At 47.4% G+C, this 11,656-nt stretch overlaps 4 non-coding genes across 4 annotated transcripts; all 4 read left to right on the top strand.

The window, feature by feature from the left end:
- Positions 1-2,126: 2,126 nt before the first annotated feature.
- On the top strand, positions 2,127-2,245 carry LOC137368571 (5S ribosomal RNA). Its single transcript, XR_010974782.1, has one exon. It is a non-coding gene; the product is annotated as a 5S ribosomal RNA (ribosomal RNA).
- Positions 2,246-2,514: 269 nt separating this feature from the next.
- LOC137367778 (5S ribosomal RNA) lies at positions 2,515-2,633 on the top strand. The gene has a single exon (XR_010974257.1). It is a non-coding gene; the product is annotated as a 5S ribosomal RNA (ribosomal RNA).
- A 7,903-nt stretch (positions 2,634-10,536) lies between these two features.
- LOC137368525 (5S ribosomal RNA) lies at positions 10,537-10,655 on the top strand. The gene has a single exon (XR_010974739.1). It is a non-coding gene; the product is annotated as a 5S ribosomal RNA (ribosomal RNA).
- A 269-nt stretch (positions 10,656-10,924) lies between these two features.
- On the top strand, positions 10,925-11,043 carry LOC137367777 (5S ribosomal RNA). The gene has a single exon (XR_010974256.1). It is a non-coding gene; the product is annotated as a 5S ribosomal RNA (ribosomal RNA).
- The last annotated feature ends 613 nt before the right edge of the window (positions 11,044-11,656 follow it).

Genomic DNA, 11,656 nt, shown 5'->3' with positions numbered 1-11,656 from the left:
AGGACTTCTGTGTTGGAGATATAGTCCTGCCACCTGATGCCAAGTATTCTCCGAAGGCAGTGAAGATGGAATGAATTGAGACGTCGCTCTTGGCTGGCATACGTTGTCCAGGTCTCGCTGCCGTAGAGCAAGGTACTGAGGACACAGGCCTGATACACTCGGACTTTTGTGTTCCGTGTCGGGATGTATGATTCAGAAAATGACTGAGTAGTTGATAATAAAGAAGAAAGCTGTCGGCTTTTGCAGTGGATGAGAGTCGGGAGAGCGCAGGGGAGGAATGGAGCCAGCAAGTGGGGGGGGAGGCTTCAGTAACATCTGATGTAGGCTGCAAGCCCCCAATAACTTCCAGGTCCCGCATTTGCAGCTCCGGAGCTTTTTCCTGGGAACAGGCCCAGTTTAATGGCTGCCATCTTGGTTGAGCAGGGAGGAGAGTGCATGCTTGGTCATCTTGGTGACGGCACAGAGAATAGGTGGAGCTTCAGTGTCCCAGTGACCAGGAAAGAAAATTATCGACTCATTGATTTGATTCTCACTCTGTGCACAGGGGCTGGAGAACTGAACCCAGTCGCAATAGCGGGAGGAAAAAACTGTGAATGGAGGAAAGAAATGGTAGAGATGGTGCGATGGGTTTAAATTTCAGCATGGGGAGGAAGGAGAGTGTGTGGGATGGGGATTTACAGCTTTGGGGTAACTTCAGTTACGTGGATAGGTTGGCAAAACTGGGTCTGTTCTCCTTGGAGATGATTAAGAGGAGATTTGATAGAGGTATTCAAAATCATGAGGTGTCTGGACAGAGGAGACGGGAAGAAACTGTTGCCATTGGTGGAAGGATCCAGAGCCAGAGGGCACTGATTTAAGGTCATTGACAAAAGAAGCAAGAGTGACAAGAGGAAAAACATTTTTACACAGCGAGTGGTTAGGATCCGGAATGCACTGATAAGACTGTAGTGGAGGCAATGGAGTGTAATGGAGGCCTTCAAAAGAGAACTGGAGAATTATCTGAGGCTATGGGGAAAAAGCAGGAGAGTGGGGCTAGGTGAATTGCTCTTGCAGATAGTGGCACCGACATGATGGGGTGAAAGGCCATTCTATGATTCTATTCTATGATTGCAGGAATATATCAATGGACCAGTGTGATGGAATCTTTTTGCTGCAAAGCTTGTTTTTTTTCTACCCTGAGAGGAAAACTAGAATTGAAACAAAAACTAGAATTGAAACAGCATCAGAAGCTGGAAAAACAACTTCAGGTTTCCAGGGAAACTGACACTGGTTAGAACCAGATTAAAGGAGACAGAATCCTTCCCAGCTCAAGCAGAGCAGGCAGACAAGGCAGATTAGGCAGGAGTGGCGTGCCATCAAGCAGATGACAGTGAAGACTGAATTCAGAAGCTGTTTCTGTTAGGTAAAGTCACTGACTAACCAGACCCGGGCAGTTATGAAAGTGCTTCTATTTTTTAATTTTTTTTGAGGACTCGTGGTTGAAGATTCTAGAGATGGATTCCTTTGGAGGACTGAAGTGATTCCATAGATGCTGGACTTGGTTTTTTTTAAAAGATGACTGGAAGAACTTTGTTTAAAAAGAATTACTGGTAGTCACATGTCTTCAGCTAAGTAAACAGCAGGTGTTTTGTGACTGTGGGTGTTGTTTACAGAGAAGTGACTTGTCAAGTGTTCTGGTGGTCTGGAGTGGTTGCGCAGTTGAATTGGTGGATGGCTGCTGTGTGCCTTGGCTCCGGTTGGCCGCCTTGAATTGGTATTTGTCTTTGTATCCCGTATGGCGCGGAGGGAAGGGTTGCTAAGTTGAAGGCGCTGTATGAAAGCAAGTTGCTGGTGTGCTGCCGGTGGCTGTGTTGAAAGAGAATGAGAAAAGAGAGGGTTTTGAATGTGTGGCTGCCGCTTGTGCAGGGTTTGCTGGCAGCAGCGTGGAAGGGAGGAATGTTGAATTGTTGGAGAGTGCAGGGTGGAGGCTGGTGAAGCGTGAGTAGGGCTTGTAGTTTTCAGATGTGCCAGGCGGGGAAGGAAGAGAGCAAGGTGGGCAAGATTTGTCAAAAAAAAAATACAGAGACTGGCAAAAAGAAGTGACGGCACCGCATGCCTTGAAGTAAAGAAAAAGGCAGGAAGCTGCTGCCTACAGCCATACTAGTCTGAACACGCCCGATCTCGTCTGATCTCGGAAGCTAAGCAGACTCAGGCCTGGTTAGTACTTGGATGGGAGACTGCCTGGGAATACCAGGTGCAGTAGGCTTTTGCTGCCAGCAGAGGCTGCTGACATAACAGCCCTTCACATACACTCAGGCACACAAGCAATGGGCAAGCTTTTTCTCGCTGGCCCCTGCAGTCTGTGCGCTGATGCCATATTCAGTCAAATGCTGCCTTCCTATCAAGGGCAGTCACTCACCCTATTATTTTTACACCTCTCTGAGATTTCCCGACATATCTGCTCCTCTATCTCGCCCTGACTGTTTGGCGGCCTGTAGTACACTCCCAGCCAAGTGACTGCCCCTGGTAGCTGCTGCCTACGGCCATACTAGTCTGAAAATGCCCGATCTCATCTGATTTCAGAAACTAAGCAGACTCAGGCCTGGTTAGTATTTGGATGGGAGACTGCCTGGGAATACCAGGTGCAGTAGGCTTGTGTGAGTATCTCAGCTTGTGTGAGGATCTTAGCTTGTGTGAGTACCTCAGCTTCACAGAATAATACAGTGCAGAAGAGGCCCTTCGGCCCATCCAGTCTGCACCGATGCATTAAAACACCTGACCTGTCTACCTAATCCCATTTGCCAGCACTTGGCCCATGGCCTTGAATGTTATGACATGTCAAGTGCTCATCCAGGTACTTTTTAAAGGATGTGAGGCAACCCGCCTCTGCCACCCTCCCAGGCAGGGCATTCCAGACCGTCACCACCCTCTGGGTACAAAAGTTCTTCCACAAATCCCCCTTAAACCTCCCGCCCCTCACCCTAAACTTGTGACCCCTCGTAACTGACCCTTCAACTAAGGGGAACAGCTGCTCCCTATCCACCCTGCCCATGCCCCTCATAACCTTGTACACCTCGATCAGGTCACCCCTCAGTCTTCTCTGCTCCAGCGAAAACAACCCAAGCCTATCCAACCTCTCTTCATAGCTTAAATGTTCCATCCCAGGCAACATCCTGGTGAATCGCCTCTGCTCCCCCTCCAATGCAATCACATCCTTCCTATAACGTGGTGACCAGAATTGCACACAGTACTCCAGCTGTGGCCTTACCAAAGTTCCGTACAACTCCAACATGACCTCTCTGCTTTTGTAATCTATGCCTCGATTGATAAAGGCAAGTGTCCCATCTGCCTTTTTCACCACCCTATTAACCTGCCCTTCTGCCTTCAGAGATCTATGGACAAACACGCCGAGGTCCCTTTGTTCCTCGGAACTTCTCAGTGTCAGGCCATTCATTGAATCCACAGATGCTGTCAGACCTGCTGAGTTTGTGTTAGGAGCTATGTATAATCATAAAGTACAAAAGCAGGCCATTCAGCCCATCGCACCTATGCCGGCCTTTTGAAAGAGCAATCCAATTAGTCCCACACCACTGCTCTTTTCCCACAGCCCTGTAATTCTTTTTCCGTTCAATTATTTAACCAATTCCCTTCTGAAAATTACTGTTGAATCTGCTTCCACTTCCTTTTCAGACAGTACATTCCAGATCACAACAACACGCTGTGTAAAATAAAATCTCCTGTTGCCTCTGGTTCTTTTGCCAATTACCTTAAATCTGTGGCCTCTGGTTACCAACACCTTCTGCCACTGGAAACAGTTTCTCTGCTTTTACTCTGCCAAAACCATTCACGATTTTGAACATCTCTATTAAATCTCCCTTTAACCTTCTAAACAATCCCAGTTTATCTATTCTCTCCATGTAACTGAAGCCCCTCACACCATCACAGTGCTCAGGTACACTGTGCTGTCTCAGTGCCCCATGCACTATTTAAGCAGATAGTGCTCCTTTTTTTCAATGCAGAGTTGAAGAACTCCCATGTCTCAACTTTACGAGAAGAATGTTGCCAGGACTTTAGCTTTGAGGAAAGTTTGGATAGGTCGGGGTTTTCTGTGGAACTGAGGAGGCTGAGGGAAAATTTAAGTGAGCTGTATAAAATTATGAGAGGTCTAGATAGAGTGGATAACAAGTAGCGATTTCCCTTAGCAAAGAGGGCAATAACCGGGGGCATAGATTTAAAGTAATTGGTTGAATGAAGGATTAGTGGGAAATGAGGAGAAATGTTTTCACCCAGAGGATGGTGAGGGGGTCTGGAACTCACTGTCTGTCAGGGTGGAGGAGGTAAAAACCCACATTCAAAAAATACTTGGATATGTACGACATGCTGTAACCTCCAGAGCTATGGATTAAGAGCTGGTGTTACGTCTTCTTGTTGTTTTCTGATTCCCAGCTGTTGGAAATAATAACACTTGGAAAGAACAAAGAAGAAAGAACAGTACAGCACAGGAACAGGCCATTCGGCCCTCCAAGCCTGCGCCGATCTTGATGCCTGCCGAAACTAACACCTTCTGCACTTCTGGGGCCCATATCCCTCTATTCCCTTCTTATTCATATATTTGTCAAGATGTCTCTTAAACGTCGCGATCGTATCTGCTTCCACCACCGCCCCTGGCAGCAAGTTCCAGGCACTCACCACCCTCTGTGTAAAAACCTTGCCTCGCACATCCCCTCTAAACTTTGCCCCTCGCACCTTAAACCTATGTCCCCTAGTAACTGACTCTTCCACCCTGGGAAAAAGCTTCTGACTATCCACTCTGTCCATGCCGCTCATAACTTTGTAAACCTCTTTCATGTCGCCCCTCCACCTCCGTCGTTCCAGTGAAAAAAATCCGAGTTTTTCCAACCTCTCCTCATAGCTAATGCCCTCCAGACCAGGCAACGTCCTGGTAAACCTCCTCTGTACCCTCTCCAAAGCCTCCACGTCCTTCTGGTAGTGTGGCGACTAGAATTGCACACAATATTCTAAGTGTGGCCTAACTAAGGTTCTGTACAGCTGCAACATGACTTGCCAATTTTTATACTCTATGCCCCGACCGATGAAGGCAAGCATGCCGTATGCCTTCTTGACTACCTTATCCACCTGCGTTGCCACTTTCAGTGACCTGTGGACCTGTACGCCCAGATCTCTCTGCCTGTCAATACTCCTAAGGGTTCTGCCATTTACTGTATACTTCCCACCTGCATTAGACCTTCCAAAATGCATTACCTCACATTTGTCCGGATTAAACTCCATCTGCCATTTCTCCGCCCAAGTCTCCAACCGATCTATATCCTGCTGTATCCTCTGACAATCCTCATCATTATCCGCAACTCCACCTACCTTTGTGTCGTCCGCAAACTTACTAATCAGACCAGCGACATTTTCCTCCAAATCATTTATATATACTACAAAGTGCAAAGGTCCCAGCACTGATCCCTGCCGAACACCACTAGTCACATCCCTCCATTCAGAAAAACACCCATCCACTGTTACCCTCTGTCTTCTGTGACTGAGCCAGTTCTGTATCCATCTTGCCAGCTCACCTCTGATCCCGTGTGACTTCACCTTTTGCACCAGTCTGCCATGCGGGACCTTGTCAAAGGCTTTACTAAAGTCCATATAGACAACATCCACCGCCCTTCCCTCATCAATCATCTTCCTCACTTCCTCAAAAAACTCAATCAAATTAGTAAGACACGACCTCCCCTTCACAAAACCATGCTGTCTCTCACTAATAAGTTTGTTTGTTTCCAAATGGGAGTAAATCCTGTCTCGAAGAATCCTCTCCAATAGTTTCCCTACCACTGACGTAAGGCTCACCGGCCTATAATTTCCTGGATTATCCTTACCACCCTTGAGCTTTTCATTTATTTGTTCAGCCACCATGCTGCCTGCTGTAGGACTGGCCACATGACTCTCTCTCCAGTGCAGCCGTGAATGTGGCCCCGCTGGAACACTTGCACATAACAACTAGTTCCTAGCTAATTAGTTCCTAGCACTTTCTTTCTTTCTTTTGGGCCTCCTTATCTCGAGAGACAATGGATACGCGCCTGGAGGTGGTCAGTGGTTTGTGAAGCAGCGCCTGGAGTGGCTATAAAGGCCAATTCTGGAGTGACAGGCTCTTCCACAGGTGCTGCAGAGAAATTTGTTTGTTGGGGCTGTTGCACAGTTGGCTCTCCCCTTGCGCCTCTGTCTTTTTTCCTGCCAACTACTAAGTCTCTTCGACTCGCCACAATTTAGCCCTGTCTTTATGGCTGCCCGCCAGCTCTGGCGAATGCTGGCAACTGACTCCCACGACTTGTGATCAATGTCACACGATTTCATGTCGCGTTTGCAGACGTCTTTATAACGGAGACATGGACGGCCGGTGGGTCTGATACCAGTGGCGAGCTCGCTGTACAATGTGTCTTTGGGGATCCTGCCATCTTCCATGCGGCTCACATGGCCAAGCCATCTCAAGCGCCGCTGACTCAGTAGTGTGTATAAGCTGGGGATGTTGGCCGCTTCAAGGACTTCTGTGTTGGAGATATAGTCCTGCCACCTGATGCCAAGTATTCTCCGAAGGCAGCGAAGATGGAATGAATTGAGACGTCGCTCTTGGCTGGCATACGTTGTCCAGGCCTCGCTGCCGTAGAGCAAGGTACTGAGGACACAGGCCTGATACACTCGGACTTTTGTGTTCCGTGTCAGTGCGCCATTTTCCCACACTCTCTTGGCCAGTCTGAACATAGCAGTGGAAGCCTTACCCATGCGCTTGTTGATTTCTGCATCTAGAGACAGGTTACTGGTGATAGTTGAGCCTAGGTAGGTGAACTCTTGAACCACTTCCAGAGCGTGGTCGCCAATATTGATGGATGGAGCATTTCTGACATCCTGCCCCATGATGTTCGTTTTCTTGAGGCTGATGGTTAGGCCAAATTCATTGCAGGCAGACGCAAACCTGTCGATGAGACTCTGCAGGCATTCTTCAGTGTGAGATGTTAAAGCAGCATCGTCAGCAAAGAGGAGTTCTCTGATGAGGACTTTCCGTACTTTGGACTTCGCTCTTAGACGGGCAAGGTTGAACAACCTGCCCCCTGATCTTGTGTGGAGGAAAATTCCTTCTTCAGAGGATTTGAACGCATGTGAAAGCAGCAGGGAGAAGAAAATCCCAAAAAGTGTGGGTGCGAGAACACAGCCCTGTTTCACACCACTCAGGATAGGAAAGGGCTCTGATGAGGAGCCACCATGTTGAATTGTGCCTTTCATATTGTCATGGAATGAGGTGATGATACTTAGTAGCTTTGGTGGACATCCGATCTTTTCTAGTAGTCTGAAGAGACCACGTCTGCTGACGAGGTCAAAGGCTTTGGTGAGATCAATGAAAGCAATGTAGAGGGGCATCTGTTGTTCACGGCATTTCTCCTGTATCTGACGAAGGGAGAACAGCATGTCAATAGTCGATCTCTCTCCTAGCACTTTACAGATAGAATAACAATATATAACAGCTGGAAAGTGGGATTAGGTTGAATAGCTCTTTTTCGACTGTCACAGAAATGATGGCCAAATGGCTTCATTCAGTGCTGTAGATGTCTATGTTTACCCCAGGATCCACAGCGTGAGAAGCCACAGAATAAATCAGACAGCAAATGGGAAATCCACACTGGAACGATCAGACGGTGGATTTGCTAATTTGGTGCGTGTTTGGTGCCCTCTTCTGGACATAAACTCAAAATCTCAGCAGTGGGACTGGTCTCCCAAGCAGTAACTGTAAGTTGTCACATTATCCAAGTTGAAGTTGAAGTTACCACCCATAGCTTCAACTAGATGTTTTACACCATTTCTCTTGAATTTCCACCAAAAGTTACAGTAAGAGATTGCAATCAGGGAGGAGGAGTGAGAAATATTAGATGAAATTAACATCATGAGAAAGGAAGTATTAAGAGGTTTGACATCTTTGAAAGTGCATAAATCTCCAGGTGCGGACAGAATGTATCTAAGCTGTTAAGGGAAGCAAGAGAAGAAATAGCGGCGGCTCTGAGCATCGTTTTCCAATTCTCTCTTGCTACAGGTATGGTGCTGGAGGACAGGAGGACAGCTAACGTTGTACCATTGTTTAAAAAGGGAGAAATGGATAGACTGAGTAATTGTAGGCCAGTCAGCCTAACCTCCTTGGTAGGAAAATTATTGAATAAATTCTGAGGAACAGGATAAATCATCATTTAGAAAGACACAGATTAATCAAAGACAGTCAGCATGGATTTGTTAAGGGTAGGTCTTGTCTGACTAACATGATTGAATTTTTTGAACAGGTAGCAAGGAGGGTCAATGAGGGCAGTGCATTTGATGTAGTCTACATGGATTTAGTAAGGCTTTTGATGAGCCACATGGCAGACTGGTCATAAAAGTAAAAGACCATGGGATCCAAAGCAAAGTGGCAAGTTGGATTCAAAACTGACTCAGAGATAGGAAGCAAAGGGTAACGTTTGATGGGTGTTTTTGTGACTGAAAGGTTGTTTCCAGTGGGGTTCTGCAGAGTTCAACACTATGTCCCTTGCTTTTTGTGGTATCTATCAATGATATGGACTTGAATGTAGGGATGTATGATTCAGAAAATGACTGAGTAGTTGATAATAAAGAAGAAAGCTGTCGGCTTTTGCAGTGGATGAGAGTCGGGAGAGCGCAGGGGAGGAATGGAGCCAGCAAGTGGGGGGGGAGGCTTCAGTAACATCTGATGTAGGCTGCAAGCCCCCAATAACTTCCAGGTCCCGCATTTGCAGCTCCGGAGCTTTTTCCTGGGAACAGGCCCAGTTTAATGGCTGCCATCTTGGTTGAGCAGGGAGGAGAGTGCATGCTTGGTCATCTTGGTGACGGCACAGAGAATAGGTGGAGCTTCAGTGTCCCAGTGACCAGGAAAGAAAATTATCGACTCATTGATTTGATTCTCACTCTGTGCACAGGGGCTGGAGAACTGAACCCAGTCGCAATAGCGGGAGGAAAAAACTGTGAATGGAGGAAAGAAATGGTAGAGATGGTGCGATGGGTTTAAATTTCAGCATGGGGAGGAAGGAGAGTGTGTGGGATGGGGATTTACAGCTTTGGGGTAACTTCAGTTACGTGGATAGGTTGGCAAAACTGGGTCTGTTCTCCTTGGAGATGATTAAGAGGAGATTTGATAGAGGTATTCAAAATCATGAGGTGTCTGGACAGAGGAGACGGGAAGAAACTGTTGCCATTGGTGGAAGGATCCAGAGCCAGAGGGCACTGATTTAAGGTCATTGACAAAAGAAGCAAGAGTGACAAGAGGAAAAACATTTTTACACAGCGAGTGGTTAGGATCCGGAATGCACTGATAAGACTGTAGTGGAGGCAATGGAGTGTAATGGAGGCCTTCAAAAGAGAACTGGAGAATTATCTGAGGCTATGGGGAAAAAGCAGGAGAGTGGGGCTAGGTGAATTGCTCTTGCAGATAGTGGCACCGACATGATGGGGTGAAAGGCCATTCTATGATTCTATTCTATGATTGCAGGAATATATCAATGGACCAGTGTGATGGAATCTTTTTGCTGCAAAGCTTGTTTTTTTTCTACCCTGAGAGGAAAACTAGAATTGAAACAAAAACTAGAATTGAAACAGCATCAGAAGCTGGAAAAACAACTTCAGGTTTCCAGGGAAACTGACACTGGTTAGAACCAGATTAAAGGAGACAGAATCCTTGCCAGCTCAAGCAGAGCAGGCAGACAAGGCAGATTAGGCAGGAGTGGCGTGCCATCAAGCAGATGACAGTGAAGACTGAATTCAGAAGCTGTTTCTGTTAGGTAAAGTCGCTGACTAACCAGACCCGGGCAGTTATGAAAGTGCTTCTATTTTTTAATTTTTTTTGAGGACTCGTGGTTGAAGATTCTAGAGATGGATTCCTTTGGAGGACTGAAGTGATTCTATAGATGCTGGACTTGGTTTTTTTTAAAAGATGACTGGAAGAACTTTGTTTAAAAAGAATTACTGGTAGTCACATGTCTTCAGCTAAGTAAACAGCAGGTGTTTTGTGACTGTGGGTGTTGTTTACAGAGAAGTGACTTGTCAAGTGTTCTGGTGGTCTGGAGTGGTTGCGCAGTTGAATTGGTGGATGGCTGCTGTGTGCCTTGGCTCCGGTTGGCCGCCTTGAATTGGTATTTGTCTTTGTATCCCGTATGGCGCGGAGGGAAGGGTTGCTAAGTTGAAGGCGCTGTATGAAAGCAAGTTGCTGGTGTGCTGCCGGTGGCTGTGTTGAAAGAGAATGAGAAAAGAGAGGGTTTTGAATGTGTGGCTGCCGCTTGTGCAGGGTTTGCTGGCAGCAGCGTGGAAGGGAGGAATGTTGAATTGTTGGAGAGTGCAGGGTGGAGGCTGGTGAAGCGTGAGTAGGGCTTGTAGTTTTCAGATGTGCCAGGCGGGGAAGGAAGAGAGCAAGGTGGGCAAGATTTGTCAAAAAAAAAATACAGAGACTGGCAAAAAGAAGTGACGGCACCGCATGCCTTGAAGTAAAGAAAAAGGCAGGAAGCTGCTGCCTACGGCCATACTAGTCTGAACACGCCCGATCTCGTCTGATCTCGGAAGCTAAGCAGACTCAGGCCTGGTTAGTACTTGGATGGGAGACTGCCTGGGAATACCAGGTGCAGTAGGCTTTTGCTGCCAGCAGAGGCTGCTGACATAACAGCCCTTCACATCCACTCAGGCACACAAGCAATGGGCAAGCTTTTTCTCGCTGGCCCCTGCAGTCTGTGCGCTGATGCCATATTCAGTCAAATGCTGCCTTCATATCAAGGGCAGTCACTCACCCTATTATTTTTACACCTCTCTGAGATTTCCCGACATATCTGCTCCTCTATCTCGCCCTGACTGTTTGGCGGCCTGTAGTACACTCCCAGCCAAGTGACTGCCCCTGGTAGCTGCTGCCTACGGCCATACTAGTCTGAAAATGCCCGATCTCATCTGATTTCAGAAACTAAGCAGACTCAGGCCTGGTTAGTATTTGGATGGGAGACTGCCTGGGAATACCAGGTGCAGTAGGCTTGTGTGAGTATCTCAGCTTGTGTGAGGATCTTAGCTTGTGTGAGTACCTCAGCTTCACAGAATAATACAGTGCAGAAGAGGCCCTTCGGCCCATCCAGTCTGCACCGATGCATTAAAACACCTGACCTGTCTACCTAATCCCATTTGCCAGCACTTGGCCCATGGCCTTGAATGTTATGACATGTCAAGTGCTCATCCAGGTACTTTTTAAAGGATGTGAGGCAACCCGCCTCTGCCACCCTCCCAGGCAGGGCATTCCAGACCGTCACCACCCTCTGGGTACAAAAGTTCTTCCACAAATCCCCCTTAAACCTCCCGCCCCTCACCCTAAACTTGTGACCCCTCGTAACTGACCCTTCAACTAAGGGGAACAGCTGCTCCCTATCCACCCTGCCCATGCCCCTCATACCCTTGTACACCTCGATCAGGTCACCCCTCAGTCTTCTCTGCTCCAGCGAAAACAACCCAAGCCTATCCAACCTCTCTTCATAGCTTAAATGTTCCATCCCAAGCAACATCCTGGTGAATCGCCTCTGCTCCCCCTCCAATGCAATCACATCCTTCCTATAATGTGGTGACCAGAATTGCACACAGTACTCCAGCTGTGGCCTTA

Source organism: Heterodontus francisci, chromosome 3 (genome assembly GCF_036365525.1).
Source record: "Heterodontus francisci isolate sHetFra1 chromosome 3, sHetFra1.hap1, whole genome shotgun sequence".
Lineage (NCBI taxonomy): Eukaryota > Metazoa > Chordata > Chondrichthyes > Heterodontiformes > Heterodontidae > Heterodontus > Heterodontus francisci.
The sequence above is the reverse complement of the archived record's forward strand: the minus strand, read 5'-3'. Positions and strand labels throughout refer to the sequence as shown.